The sequence below is a fragment of the Aotus nancymaae genome, unplaced genomic scaffold (genome assembly GCF_030222135.1).
Source record: "Aotus nancymaae isolate 86718 unplaced genomic scaffold, 86718_ANA_hifiasm-v0.15.2.pri h1tg000018l, whole genome shotgun sequence".
NCBI lineage: Eukaryota > Metazoa > Chordata > Mammalia > Primates > Aotidae > Aotus > Aotus nancymaae.
The window spans coordinates 7041427-7057365 of record NW_026988430.1 but is presented as its reverse complement, the minus strand read 5'-3'; the positions used below and the strand labels follow the sequence as shown (position 1 = coordinate 7057365).

Here is a 15939-nt window from a genome sequence, read left to right as displayed (position 1 = left end):
CAGAAACCTTTAGATTATCTAAGTCTGCATTCTTTTCATGCCAGCACAAAGGCTAGACTTGTATTCTAGTTTTTGTTTCTCTGTGTTTCCCAGAGTGGCTTGTGCATCCTAATTTGGAAGTTTTCCTTTCTGGCCTACAATTAGGGGAAAAAACAATAAAATTAAAAATGCTTTATAGTCTGGACTCTTCAGAGCATACAACAGAATCATATACTTCTAAAAATTGGAAAGGGATTTCATAGATGTAGCTCAAGTCTTCATTCGACCAACATGAAAATCCATCAAGGTAAACAAAGGAGGCAAAATGCACCTAGAGTGACTTTCTCTGAATCCAAGGTTTTGTCTAACAGTCCAGCCTATCACCTAGAGAAAATGAAACTTGTTTATTAATGTCATCCATTCATAATCAAGCCTTACCAGAAGTCTCTCCTGTATCAGTTCTCTTCAAGTTAATTGCACACACTGTCTCATTTTTAAAACACTTAGATCTGACTCTTATAGCCTTGAGGGGTAAAACAGGTTAAAACTCATCAAGGGCTGGTGTGCACTGAGCTTACCACTGAGGTACAGCACACTTCCATGTTTCTTCCTCCCTTTCCCCTTCTGGCTTCAGTCCCCACCTCTCCTCCCCATGTCTCTCCCAACCCTCCCAGCACCTGGCTGCCCCTCCCATCTCACATCCTCCCATGCTGGCCTGCTATGGGTCCTCACATAGAACGAAGCCTGAATTTGTCTACTGGCAAACCCTGGCTTAGCCCAACCGAGCCGTGGGGTTTATTCTACAGCCACAATAAACCAAGCAATTTGCTCCATGAGAGAGAAAGGGAAAGGTCTACTTGAAGAGGTGATACTGGACTGAGACCTGAGGCCAGGAGGGGTATGGTATGGTACAAGGAAGGAACAGAAAGCAGGCCCATGCATCTTCCACAGGTGCCAGGACAGGGGAACAGCACCTGACCACATGCTTGTGCAATGACACTTTATCTAAGACTCAGCTCTACGGCCACTCAGCTACCTGAGATGACATCATCAGCGGGAACAGGAAGAGAGCTCCAGAGCTCACAATGACTGTACCCTAAACTCCACACCTGCTTATTACTAGGAGAATAATAAATAATAATAAACTGGCCTGTATACAGTTATGACAGGTTTGGCTACCAGCTTCCAGGTATACAGGAACAGATGAAAGCCAGCAGATGATAAGTGGGGAATGGCGAGAATGCTGGCAAGCACATGACCACGAGCTGGTGATGTCCAAGAGCTGGTGTGGGCTGACCACAGCCATCAAGAAGCCCAGAGCATCTCCAGAGTCAAAGCTGGTACTAGAATTCACATTATTAGGGATGAGACCAGCCTGAGCAACATAGTGAGATCCCACCTCTACTAAAAATTTAAAAAATTAGCCAAGCAAGGTGGGACATGCCTGTAGTCCCAGCTACTTGAGAGGCTGAGGCAGGAGGATCACTGAGCCTAGGAGGTCGAGGCTGCAGTGAGCCATGATTGCAGCACTGCTCTCCAGCCTGGGTGAAAAAGCAAGACCCTCTCCCAAAAAAAAAAGGGATAACTTAAGTAATGAGAAAACAGTAAACGAAAAAGGCATGCTTATGATGCTTTAAGCACTGTTTTCCATCTGAAATGGATAGCATAAGGTTCTGGATATCAAAATTTACAGGAGAGGTAATTTTAATGTATAGTTTACACTACAATTTCATCATTGATCCAATTACGGTTATCTCTTGATTTTCATTCTCTCTTCTTTCTTTCCTGTATGATTCAAAATCCCTACGAAAGCATAAAGTGCAGGCTGTCAGGGAATCTGTGTTTGTTTCTCAAACACAGAAACACAAATATGAGCAGACAAACACAGCACGCAGAGCCACATATCCCCATCACTCATACTTTGTTAACCTGCAAATAGAGGCTGTTATATCTATCACATTTTGGGTCCAGTTTGAAAGCGTATTAATTCCACATAACTTCGGAATGTATTCAGACTGAGGCTGGAGAGCAAAAGAGACCAAAATAGGACTACAGGCAGATAATTTTCATAATAGTTTTTGACCACTATGAATAGGCTCTTTGTTTATCTGCTTACAGATCAGAAGGTTAGACTGCTTATAATGTAACCTTCTAAGATTTTTTAAAAATTTGGCTGCTGGTGCTAGAGAGACAAAGGAGGACCAATTAGACAAAGAGATGAATTCTCTGGCAGATAAAACAAAGGGGATTTTCAAGGGATTTGGAGGTGGTTGGCACCAGTTCTTTACTGGATATAGTTTTACATCAAAATGTATTACTTTATCTTTCTAGGTTTATCATAAACCCTAATCTTAACACTCAATCATAATTAGGCTTAATTTGGAACCAGAAGTTGGAAATTAGGGGAAGGTTAAGAAGGAAAAAGAACACAAGAAGAAAGATATTGGTAAAAGAATATTTACAAATACATATGAAAGACTGAGGGAAAGGGGACCATGGTGGTATTAGGTCTCTGGGACAGGGATAAAAGGAGACAGTGGGTGGGCAAGGTCCCTGTGATACCTGTACCCACCCCTCTACCCCCGCCCCAGGAGATCCACTGGCTCAGGATTTCTGGGTCATCTTTGTAGTAGTGTAGGGTGAGGAAAAACTCTTATCCACAAACTTTCTGGAGATTTATGTCACTAAAATAATTTTTCAATCCCAATATAAAATATTTGGCCAACCACATTAGTTTTGAAATATCAAGCCTACTTTCTCCTGACAATTCAAAAGTTTCCTAGAAATACAAAGGACAGCTGCCATCAATTCATTAAAACCATACATTTTGCTAAGGACTCTGCAGAGTATTGGAGACTATGGAGATGGCAAAGATAAACATGGACACTCAGATGGTTCTTACTTAGCTGGAGAAGCAACCAACTGCAGCGCAATATCCACGTGAAGGTGGACGCCAGACAACATGCCCCCTGGCTAAGCAGAAAGTGGCAGACAAATTGGATGGAGGGGGACAGACAGCAAGGGCAATAGAACAGCAGAGGCTGGGTCTGGCGGGAGGACAGCCCTAAAGGTATTTTTGTCTTGTGATGGTGAAGTCTTCAGGATACCTGGAACCCTTCAAAATTCTCAATATTTTACTGTTCCTTCTATGATACTACATAGGCTGGTTTGATCTAATTGGAACCATATAAAAAATTTTTTTTAAGTAAAATAGAATTCAACAAACTAGAAATCCCATACCTAAAATAAAGCACATTTGGGAAACATACTCAAGAGGTGAAATCCAAACACTTCTCTGAGTTAGAAATGTTTATAAGTCTGGCTAAGGGTGGTGGCTCATGCCTGTTACACCAGCATTTTGAGAGGCCAAGGCAGGAGGATCCCTTGAGGACAGGAGTTCAAGACCAGCCTGAGCAACAGAGCACACCCCTGCTTCTTGGGAAAAAAAGTCTAAAACCATAAAATCACAGAATGTTAAAGTTATCAAGAACTTTAGAACTAACCATGTGCACACACCCTTATTTTATATATAATGTAATAAGGCACCAAGAAAAATTTATGCTGTTAATTCACCTTTCATGTTAAAAATAAATTCCAAAAGGAAAATTTAGAAAAAACCTGATTTAAAGTTTATTGTAAGGTGAAGATATTTAAATCCATCAAATCATTATATCTAAAAAGAAAAATAGTAAGATCACTGTAGGCAGGGCATGGTGGCTCATATCTGTAACCCCAGCACTTTGGGAGGCCAAGGTGGGCATCTGAGGTCAGGAGTTTGAGACCAGCCAAGGGAAAGGAAGGGAAGGGGAGGGGATGGGATAGGATGGGAGGGGAGGGGAGGAGAGGGGAAGGGAAGGGAAGGGGGAAGGGAAGGGAGGGGGGAGGGGAAGGGGAGAAAGGGAGGGGGAAGGGGAGACGAGGGGAGGAAGGGGGAGGGGAGACGAGGTTAACATGGTGAAACCCCATTTTTACTAAAAATACAAAAAATTAGCTGAGCATGGTGGCACGTGCCTGCAATCCCAGCTATTCCGGAAGCTGAGGCAGGAAAATCACTTGCACCCAGGAGGTAGAAGGTGCAGTGAGCCAAGATCACGCCATTGCACTCCAGCTTAGGCAACAAGAGTGGAAACTCCATCTCAAAAAAAAAGGAAGATTAATGTGAATGTCCAAAAGGCATTTTACAAAATTCAGCAGCTATTTCTGATTTTCAGAACTATAATATATTAAATGATAATTCCTCCACTTAATGGAGAACACCTACCACATCACTAGTGCCTCTGAGCACTAGTATGACAGTAATGAGGTTTTTTTTCTGGCCTTAGCATAAATCAATGTTAACCATTCCATGATCATTTTGGAAAAATGGTTTGTGTAAGACATGGTTAAATTCTCTCACTACACTTGTGAGTTTTTCCATGCGTTTCAAATAGGTCTTGCTTTAATTACTTCCAGTTGCTATTTAATGAGTGGACTTTGTAACTGCTACTTTTTCTTCTTGAACTGTACATTTTTATCAGTATAAAAGTTTATATCTATGCCCCTGAGTAGACAGTTTATAGTTTTCACAGATGCCTTGCACATTTCTTATTTCTTCTCAGGTTTTATACATTTTTTTCATGCTGTGAATGAAACCTTTTAATAAACCATTGTGGCTAGGCACAGTGGCTCATGCCTGTAATCCCAGTACATTGGGAAGCCAAGGTGGGTGGATCACTTGACCTCAAGAGTTCAAGATCAGCCTGGACAACACAGTGAAACTCTGTCTCAACAAAAAAATACAAAAATTAGCTGGGTGTGGTAATGCTGCCTGTAGTTGCAGTTACTTGGGAGACTGAAGTGGGAGGACTGTCTGAGCCTGGGAGACACAGGTTGTAGTGAGCCAAGACAGCACCACTGCAATCCAGCCTGGGTTAAAGAGCAAGACCTTGTCTCAAAAAAATAAAATAAACCATCATTTCTGATTACTAACATAAAACTACTGTTACATATACATCTACATCATACAAGCATATATATGCACACACATACATATCTGAATATATACTCATTTCCAAGCTGCTTACCTTACTAAATTCTCATAAGTTCTCAGTTTTTCAGTTGTTCTCCTTGGCTATTCTAACAAGAGAATTCTACAACCTACAAGTAATGCTAATTTTATCTTGTTTTTAATAACCATTTTTTAAAAATCTTACTGTTTTGGCTAGTATATTTGAAAACAGTGTCATAAAGTCCTGTATGGGCACCACTGTTTTGTTCCTGACCATTATAGGGATGTTTTTAGTTTTCCGTTAAGCATGGTATGTGCTGCTTTTAGAGCTTTTTTTTTTTAATCTTAAGAAAAGGAATTAAATGTTTATGAGGTAGATGTTAAATTTTATTAAATGCATTATTGACATACAGTGATGGTAATTTTTATCTTTAAATTTACTGATTTTTCCAGTTCTATATATATAATAATATTTTTGCATTCTTGGAATAAGCCACTTTTTAACCAATGATGTAGTATTTTTAAAAATATATGATTGAATTAAATTTGGCTTATATTTCAGTCAAGGAGAGCATCTACATTAGTAAGAATATACTGTGGCTTTCTTTGTTCGTACCATCTTTGAAAAGCTTTGGAAATCAGAAATAGTATTAATAGTATTAACACTACTTTCATCAAAACAAATTGGAAAACTTTCCACTTTTTCTGTACTTTGGAAAATTTTTCGAGTTTCTATTATTTGAATATCACCTTCATAATTCTGGCTATATTTGCATTCAACTGTCTTATGTGTTTAATATTTTTCTGCATAAACTTAATATTGACTCATTTCTTCTTTAACCTAACCTGGTCCTAAACAACAGACATAAATTAAATGTACTAGTTATAGTTTTTCTAACATATTTGAATTATTAAAATAAGAAATAATCATCTGTACATATCTTATATCATTACCTATGCCCTTTGTAATAAGTAATATCTAATATCTTTGGGAAACATATCACACAACTTTAAATAGCACAGAAGTTATATTTTCCTCATATTTGAAAAACTTTACCTATAACACCATCTGGATTCAGGATTATTTTGAGAGCTATTTTCTTAAGTCACTTTGTGACATCTTCCAAGATTATTTTTCTGTCCAAGTGTTTCATTTCTTTATGAATTGATTTTGGTAATTGTTTTCGTAGATAATTTCAACGTTATCAAGATTTTCTATTTTTTATTCTAGTTTTTTTTAAATCTCCAACATCCCTGATTATATACATTACTACATAGCTAATTTGGGGTATTTGTGTTATCTTATTTCTTGATGAGTCTAACTAAAACTTTATTGTTTAACAAAGAGCATACTCAAGATTTTTCAATTCTAGTGGTTTTCTTTTTTGCTTATTCATATTTATTCAACAAATATTTACTAAATACCATTCACGTATCTGGTAAGGTACTAGGTACTGAGGAAAGAGAAGAATGAAACAGACACGGTCGTGACTTACTTCATTAATTTCTGCCATTTTTAAAAACTCCCTCCTGTTTTCCCAGATTTATTTTGTTGTTTCTTTTCTTTCGAATGTCCTTTGTGTAGAACTTACTTTATTTTCATTCTTTATTTTTTGATAATAAATGCTTTCAGAGGAATAAATTTTATTTCATATTTTTCTAAATGATCTATAATCAGTTTTCAATTCCTATTTGAGTCAAAATTTCCAAATTGATTGTTTTTAAATTGTCAACTTTCATTATTTACAGTTTTATTGCATTATGATCACAGAATGACCAGTAAAATTTCCCCTGAATGACAGTAATGAGGTTTTTTTTCTGGCCTTAGCATAAATCAATGTTAACCATTCCATGATCATTTTGGAAAAATGGTTTGTGTAAGACATGGTTAAATTCTCTCACTACACTTGTGAGTTTTTCCATGCATTTCAAATAGGTCTTGCTTTAGTTACTTCCAGTTGCTATTTAATGAGTGGACTTTGTAACTGCTACTTTTTCTTCTTGAACTGTACTTTTATCAGTATAAAAGGTTCTATCTCATTTAATATACTTTGTGGTGTACTGTGTCTTTAACTGATACTACTGTTTCAGTAGAATTATCTTATAAGACAGACAAAGCCAAGAAAGATATCCACAATTAAATCACATTTTGTTTTACTCTCAAGATACTGCTACGCACAGAATCGGAGAACATTTTTGCTATCTATCCATCTGACAAAGGTCTAATATCCAGAATCTACAAGGAACTTAAACAAATGTACAAGAAAAAAACAAACAACCCCATTAAAAAGTGGGCAAAGGATATGAACACATACTTCTCAAAAGACATTTAAGCAGCCAACAAACATATGAAAAAAAGCTCAGTATCACTGATTATTAGAGAAATGCACATCAAAACCACAATGAGATACCATCTCATGCCAGTCAGAATGTCGATTATTAAAAAGTCAAGAAACAACAGATGCTGGTGAGGCTGTGGAGAAATATACTGTTGGCGGGAATGCAGTCCAACCATTGTGGAAGACAGTGTGGTGACTCCTTAAAGACCTAGAACCAGAAATGCCATTTGACCCAGCAATTCCATTACTGGGTATATATCCAGTGGAATATAAATCATTTTATATTATAAAAATTTCTATATTATAATGGCATCCAGATGCCATGGATGGAGCTGGAAGCCATTATCCTCAGCAAACTAACGGAACAGAAAACTAAACACCTCATGTTCTCACTTATAGTGGGAGCTTAACAGTGAGAACACATGGACACAGGCAGGGGGTAGGAACAACACACACTGGGGACCATCAGGGGGAGAGGGCGGTAAGAGGGAGAGCAACAGGATAAATAGCTAATGCATGTGGGGCTTAATACCTGGGTGATGGGTTGATCTGTGCAGCAAACCACCATGGCACACGTTTACTTATGTAACAAACCTGCACATCCTGTACAGGTATCCCAGAACTTAAAATAAAATTAATTTAAATTTTAAAAAAAAGATACTGCTTTAAGAAACAGAAAGTATTTAAAAAAAGCAGGCAGTATTCTATCAGGTCAAATTTCATTGGAGTTAGATGGGAAAATATTTATATATTTTAAGTGCTAAAGAAGTGCAAACTCTAATCAAGTGATATGGCCATTTGAATGGGGGTCTCGGGCCTCTATTAGAAGCTACATGAATTAAATAAAATACAAGTTGAATGTAAGGCATATGAGTATTATGACACCTCTTTCTTCAAGTGTTGAAGTCCATGCTATGGAGAAATTACAAAGGTAGTGAACAAGAATTCTATACCCAGGCAAAGTATCAATAAAGTGTAAGGGCAAAACATAGATATCCTCAGATGAAGGCTGAGAAAACTTTTCCAGCACAGAATATCCCTGAATATGCTCAAACCAAATATCTTCAAGAATATGTTCCAACCAAAGCAAAGTGGCAAGTGGATATCTGAAGTCTAGGAAGGGTAAGAATCCCAACCTTGTCCCTGTCAGAGATCTCTGTTGATTAAAAAACCTCAGCAAATTGAGAAGACAACCCCAAAAATTATATGGGACCAGGCATGGTGGCAAACAGTCAACACTTTGGGAGGCTGAGGTGAGAGGACTGCTTGAGGCCAGGAGTTGGAGACTAGCCTGGGAAACACAGTGAGATACCATCTCTACAAAAAAAAATTTTCTTTAATTAGCTGGGCATGGTGGCACCACCTGTAGTCCTAGCTACTCAGGAGGCTGGGCAGAGAGGAAGGTCGAGGCTGCAGTGAGCCAGCATCGTACCACTGCACTCCAGCCTGGGCAATAGAGCAAGACTGTGACTCTTAAAAAATTATATGGGAAGAAATCCCAATATTATTTGAAATAAAACACTTATGTAAACATCTTTTAATCCTAGAAAGATTTAGAACAAGTGGGGAAATGATCAACAGAATCAGACAAATAGTAATAGTAGTCCATATTAAGAAATATCCACATTACAGAATTATACTTTTAATGTTTAAGAGAATTGGATTTATTAAAGAGTAACAGGTCAACCTTGTGATTCCAATTCAAAATGTGTAACTAAGTAATTAATTTGTAATTTTAAGTTTGAAAGTGTGCATCTACATATACACACATACAAAGAGAGAATGTAGACTGGGCACTGTGGCTCACATATGTAATCGCAGCACTTTGGTAGGCCAAGGTGGGAGGATAGCTTGAGCCCAGGAGTTCAAGAATAGCCTGGACAATATAGAAGACTCCATCTGTATTTAAAAAAAAAAGCCAGGTGTGGTGGCATGCTCCTATAGTCCCAGCTACTAGGGAAGCTGAGGTGAGAGGATCGCCTATGCCCAGGAGGTCTACACCATGCCACTGCATTCCAGCCTGGGTAACAGAGAGAAACTGTCTCAAAAAGAGAGAGAGAGAGAGAATATAAATGTTTTGGAATATATAAGAGGACTTAAGAATCACTAAGTTTATTAGAATAATTATTAAATTTATAAGACTTTAAAAACTGGACTTTTACTTTTTGCCAGTCAGACTTTAACAAGAACCTAAATATACTAAATTAATAAACACAAATTAAAATGTTAAATTTATTAGCAAAGTTTGTAAACAGAACTGAATATTAACCAAAGACTGTTAAACAGTGCTTATTAAATTTTACTGCATTTGTAAATAGAACATATAGAATAACAAGACCGTTGAACCTGAAAGTTTAAAGAGCTACTTTTTTATTATTCACAACTTTAAATGGCTTAATTTTAAAAATCAAAGTAACATATAAATAAGCTTTTCTACACTATGTATGTTTGATTTTTGTCTTAATTGGGGAAGCTCTCTTTTTAATGGACAGTTTAACTCATTCACATTTATTACACTAACTATATTTGACATTACTTCTTAGATTTTTTACAATGTATTATCATTGATATCTGATGCATGTATCTTCACTTTTTTTTTTTTTTTTTGGAGACAGAGTTTCGCTCTTGTTACCCAGGGTGGAGTGCAATGGCGCAACCTCAGCTCACCGCAACCTCCACCTTCTGGATTCAAGCGATTTTCTTGCCTCAGCCTCCTGAGTAGCTGGGATTACAGGCATGCGCCACCATGCCTGGCTAATTTTGTATTTATTAGTGGAGATGGGGTTTCTCCATGTTGGTCAGGCTGGTCTTGAACTCCCAACCTCTGGTAATCCACCCACCTCGGCCTCCCAAAGTGCTGGGATTACAGGTGCGAGCCACTGTGCCAGGCCGCATCTTTACTTTTACAAAAGCAAAGAGAATGCAAAAAAGAGAAAAAAAATCCAAGAAATAATGAGCTAACGAGAGAGTGAGACAGAATTAGAAAGCAACCACTCCAGACCAAAATATTATATTGGAGGGTTAAGAAGAATTAACAGCTAAAAGCTTATCAGGCACTTTCTATGTGTGTCTATTTTAAGCCTTCATATGTTTTAACCTATGAATCACCACAATAATCCTGAAAGGTAGGTTATATTACTCTTCCCTTTTCTAGATGAAGAAGTTGAGGCTCGAGTCTGCAGTCCCAGCACTTTGGTAGACCCAGGTGGGCAGATCACCTGAGGTCAGGAGTTCGAGACCAGCCTGGCCAACATGGCGAAACCCTGTCTCTACTAAAAATACAAAAATTAGCCAGGTGTGGTGGCTCACATTGCAGTCCCAGCTACTAGGGACAGCTACTTAGTAGCTGTAGTCCCAGGTACTGAGGTAGGAGAATGAGTATCTTTAATCTGGGAGGCAGAGATTGCAGTGAGCCAAGAACAGGTCACTGCACTCCAGCCTAGGCAACAGACTGAGACTCTGTCTCAAAAAGAAGGAAAAAAGAAGTGACAGAACTGAGTTTGAAAAGGCAGCCTAGCTCCAGAACCCAAACTCTTAACCACTGTGCTTCTTGGTTTAAGAAAAAAGAAATTCCCTCTACCAGTCTGCAAAAGTAAGAAACTGGGTAATAGGATAAAAGCATATTAATTTTAAAAGTAGTCAGGAAATTGAGACCATCCTGGCTAACACGGTGAATCCCCGTCTCTACTAAAAATACTAAAAACTAGTTAGGCGTGGTGGCACACGCCTGTAGTCCCAGCTACTCAGGAGGCTGAGGCAAGAGAATCACTTGAACCCGGTAGGCGGAGGTTGCAGTGAGCTGAGATCGCACCACTGCACTCCACCCTGGGCAAGAGAGCGAGACTCTGTCACAAAAAAAAAAAAAAGTAAACAGCAGTAATACTTGTACCAACTCTTTTCCATTCTCCTTACTCCTCCCTCCTGTCGTCATAGATCATGAGTTATGCAATGTAAGATTCCACTGTCTTCTCTATAAATCTAAACATACTACCTGCTTCTCCAGTAAATAATACATTAGATCCTGATATTTTAAATGCTGATTGGCTTTCCATTTTTAGAATCAACCTATAAATGATGCACAGAAGATTTAATAATACTAATTATGGAACAGAATGTAAATGTTCTAGTCATGTGAAAGGTTAAGAGGCAGACTGGGGATAAGTGCGGGAGGGGGACTCTGAGAAAAAGGCAGAAGACATTTAGGGGCACTACATTCTCATTTACCTGTAGTGAAGCCTAGCACACTGTTTAAAGCTGGTGAGTCAAGAAATACAAGTGGAAAACAACAGATTTCCTTAGAATTTTAAAAGTTTTTTTTTTTTTTTTTTTTTTTTTTGAGACAGAATCTTACTCTGTCACCCAAGCTGGAGTGCAGTGGTGCGATCTCGGCTCACTGCAACCTCCACCTCCCGGGCTGAAGTGATTCTCCTGCCTCAGCCTCCCAAGTAGCCTGGGATTGCAGGCGCCCACCACCGCACCTGGCTAATTTTTGTATTTTTAGCAGAAACAAAGTTTTACCATGTTGGCCAGGCTGGTCTCAAAATGAAAATTTCATACAGCAAAGTGGAAAGAATTTTATAGTAAACGTCTGTATACCACCACCTGTATTCCACCATTAGCATTTTTATACTCACAATGGATTTGGAAAATTTAAGTATGACTTGCAGAAATGAGGGATGAGGGGAATATGTTTTAAGTATGACTTGCAGAAATGAGAGATGAGGGGAATATGTAGTAGGGAAAATGTACTTAATTCCTCAACTTTCATAGTGTGGGTGAGTAGTAGAGAGGCTTTAAAGCTAACAAATCAAGAAACAGTAAAGGTATAGTATATAATGCAGAATTATAGAGATAACTACCATTTCTTTGAAATGCACCAAAAATAAGACAGACTAATGGGTGGGCAGAGGGATGAATAGAGAGATACACAAATAAAGCAAATACAGCAAAATATTAATTTAGAATCTAGATGGTTGGTACATAAGTGTTTACTATGTAAGTCTTAATTCTTCTGATTAAAATGTTTGTAATAAAATACTGATGCAAATGTGGTTGAGTGGTCATCATGTCTACAAAGACACACTAATGTTTACCAACATCCATGCTTCTCTCTGCTTGGTGTGCTGCAGTCCCCTGGCATGTCGGTGGGGCTGTGTGACGGAGCCTGGCCAGTGGAACATTTGCGGAAATGATGTGCATCACTTCTAGGCCTGGCCCCTAAAACCTCCTGCAGTGTCCTCCACACGCCTTCTCCTCTGCTGACTGCTGGCAGATTCAGAGCAAGTTGGGAGCCATATGTTGAAGAGGAGCATCCACTAGCCTGAGACTCTAACCACCATTTAATGGCCCCCAACTCACACCAGATGCAACATGAGGGAGAAATCAACTTTCACTGTCCTAAGTGGCTATTTTGGAAGTTATCTGTAACCACAGTTAGCATTAACTGTAACTAATACAGACTGCACCTGAGGAGCTTTTATTTTACGTAATTTGCATTAACTTTTAAACACGTACATGCAAATTTAAAATAAATAATAAGCTAGTATGGGGTCTGGGGCAAACCTTACTTTCTAAGACTAAACTTACTTTCTAAGACTTCTTTAGCACTTTGGGCACCTTTGTGTCAATATAAAAAGGCAAAATTGCAAAATGCACTCCTTCCTCTGAGTTGCTACAACCTTGCTGGGCCCACTCAGCTCTCTAAGCAGATGCCTTTGAACAGTACACAGACTGCACAACTATGCCCGGCAGCCCTAATAATGCAGGTGCTGACAACCTGGTTGGAAACTGAAGGACTATAAACTAGAACTTTTAGGAAGCAAGAGACAGTCACCAGCTTTCTCTGCCCAGGCTGAAAATTTCAGATATGACATTTTCATATCTTTTACTTGAGCTATTTATCTTATCCATTCTGCAATACCACGTTAAGTCATGATGCTCCAATTCAAAGGACTGTAGATACCACAAAAGAGGAATCCTGCTGCTACCACAGCCAATTCCAAGGCTAGAAATGAAGCAGCAGCTGAGAAGCTGCCTTCTGCCTTAGACACTCCTCAGAGGGGATGAGCTTCCACCTGGAAAAGATGGTGCACTCTTAACCCTTACAGGGGGTCTGAGATGGGGATTTTATCTCTTTACCCTTTAAAGAGACTCTCCCTATCCAAGCAACTGAGGTCCTGTGGCAGCCACCATGGAGGTGTTCCACTGGGATCTCTTTTTCAAGAGCTTGGCCAGGTGCAGTGGCTCACGCCTAAAATCCTAGCACTTTGCGAGGCTGAAGCAGGAGTATCACTTGAGTCCAGGAGTTTGGGACTAGCCTGGGCAACACAGCAAGATCCCATCTCTACAACGGGCGCAGTGTCTCACACTTGTAATCCCAGCACTGGGAAGCCGAAGCAGGCGGATCACTTGAGGTCAGAAGTTCAAGACCAGCCTGGCCAACATGGCGAAACCCCATCTCTACTAAAAATACAAAAATTAGCCTGGCGTAGTGGTGTGCACCTGTAGTCTCAGCTACTCGAGAGGCTGAGGCAGGAGAATCACTTGAACCCAGGAGGCAGTGGTTGCAGTGAGCCAAGATCGTATCACTACACTCTAGCCTGGATGACAGAACAAGACTCCACCTCAAAAAAAAAAAAAAAAATCTCTACAAAAAAACAAAACAAATAGCCAGGCCTATGGTCCAGCTACTTGGGTGGCTGAGGTGGGAGGATCGCCTGAGCTTGGAAGGTCAAGGCTGCAGTGAGCCATGATCACAGCACTGCACTCCACCCTGGGTGACAGAGTCAGACCCTGTCTCAAAAAAAAGAAAAAACAAACTTGCCACTCAGCTGCAAGGCCTGCAGAGGGCTGACAGCCTCCAGCTGTTGACGTCACAAGGATCCTAGGACTCCTGTTAGCTTCTGAGCTGAAAGCACGTTCTTCCCAGGTAGCCTCTAGCCAATGACTGACCACAGAAAGACTAGCGACTGTCCTTTCTGCCCAACCTGAGACCCCTCTAATGGGTGGGCTTCGCTCTGGAGCTCCCCCATCAGCTGACCAAGACTTCAGGTCTACATCATTAGCTGAGGAGGCTCTCCCTGTCCAAACCTGCTGCCTACCGCTTCCCTTTCATAGGTTTTGGGTCTGCATCACAGTCAAAAGCTTTCCTTGCCCAGGCTGGCCTCAAACTCCTCAAATTCTGCTTCCTATCCCTTTTGTCTTTCTTGGGTGCATTCCTAACTCTAAATGTCTGGTCTCCATGGACAAAACACAGCACAGGAACCATGTGACACTCAGGCTTGCACGCTGCTTTCACTCATCACTCATCCAGCCTCCCTTCTGCTTCCCCTTTATATCCTTTTGGTCCCCTTGCTCTGACGACTCACAGAAGCACTTGTTGAGATTCTAGTCCAATGTACCACAACTGCCAGTTGGGGCCATGTGACCTCATCCCAGTCCGTGGTAAAGCAGACTGAAAACACACACATTTTTTTTTTTTTTGAGACAGAGTCCTGCTTTGTAGCCCAGGCTGGAGTGTAGCAGCACAATCTCGGCCCACTGCAACCTCCACCTCCTGGTTCAAGCAATTCTCCTGCCTAAGCTTCCCGAGTAGCTGGGACTACAGGCACACGCCACCATCCCAGCTAATTTTTGTATGTTTAGTAGAGACGGGGATTCACTATGTTAGCCAGGATGGTCTTGAACTCCTGACCTCGTAATCCTCCTGCCTTGGCCTCCCAAAGTGCTGGTATTAGAGGCGTGAGCGACCACGCCCGGCCAACACGTGCATCTTTAACAAAGCTCTAATTTCCAGAGTTCCCATGCTGGAATAATATGCATTCTTTGGAAAGTACAATAAAATAAGTCACTGGCATAAACGTTCTTTTTATGCCCTATCCATCAGAGTGCTTTAAAAAGTAAGGTCACTAAAAAATTGGAACACAGGTATCCAAATCACTCTTAAAAACTCCTAACAGTGTTTTCACAATTTTAACACAAAGGAATAATACATATGGTTTTTCACAATATCTGGACAGGCACGTAACTAATGAGAGGTGCTTTTTAAATGTTAACTATCTTTTACCGAACAGTTATCAACAGGGTTCTAAGTACATTATTTTTATTTTATAGATATTTTATTTTATGAATATGCATATTACTGGTTATTCTGACAAAAAAAAAGTCTGAACAAGTGCTGTGTAGAGTCACCTCTACGCAGTAAGCCGGCCCCTGAAATTTTTCTTCACATACTCCTGGTGTGGCTGTCCAAGTTTTCCATCCTGGCTCTGGTTCCAGTCCAACGTACCCTAGGTGCCAGAGAGGCACCCGCCTCCGCCCTGCCCCAAGGATACGGCCAGCTGGGGCTCTGGGAGGTGAAGGAGGAGTAATGCGCAGAGGCCGGGACAACCCAGCGTCCTACAGCCAGCTCCCAGCTCCGGAAAAGGTCACTCGGAAAAGTCGCTTCACGTCTCAAAGCCTCAAAGTCCTCATTCAAATTAATATTAAAATATTACGCCTTTGGAAAATGTTTAGAGTTCTGACTCTCTCACAGAAACACATACCCGTCACCTGCACGCCCCCCGACTCCAGCGTCAGGTCAACCATCTCTTTCCTATCAGCCAAGATGCCATTTTTCAGGCAAAACTAAAACCC

At 40.1% G+C, this 15939-nt stretch overlaps 1 protein-coding gene across 7 annotated transcripts in view; it reads right to left on the bottom strand.

Moving 5' to 3' along the window:
• SPECC1 (sperm antigen with calponin homology and coiled-coil domains 1) overlaps positions 1-15939 on the bottom strand; it is a 308899-nt gene that overhangs the window by 145668 nt on the left and 147292 nt on the right. The window lies entirely within an intron of this gene.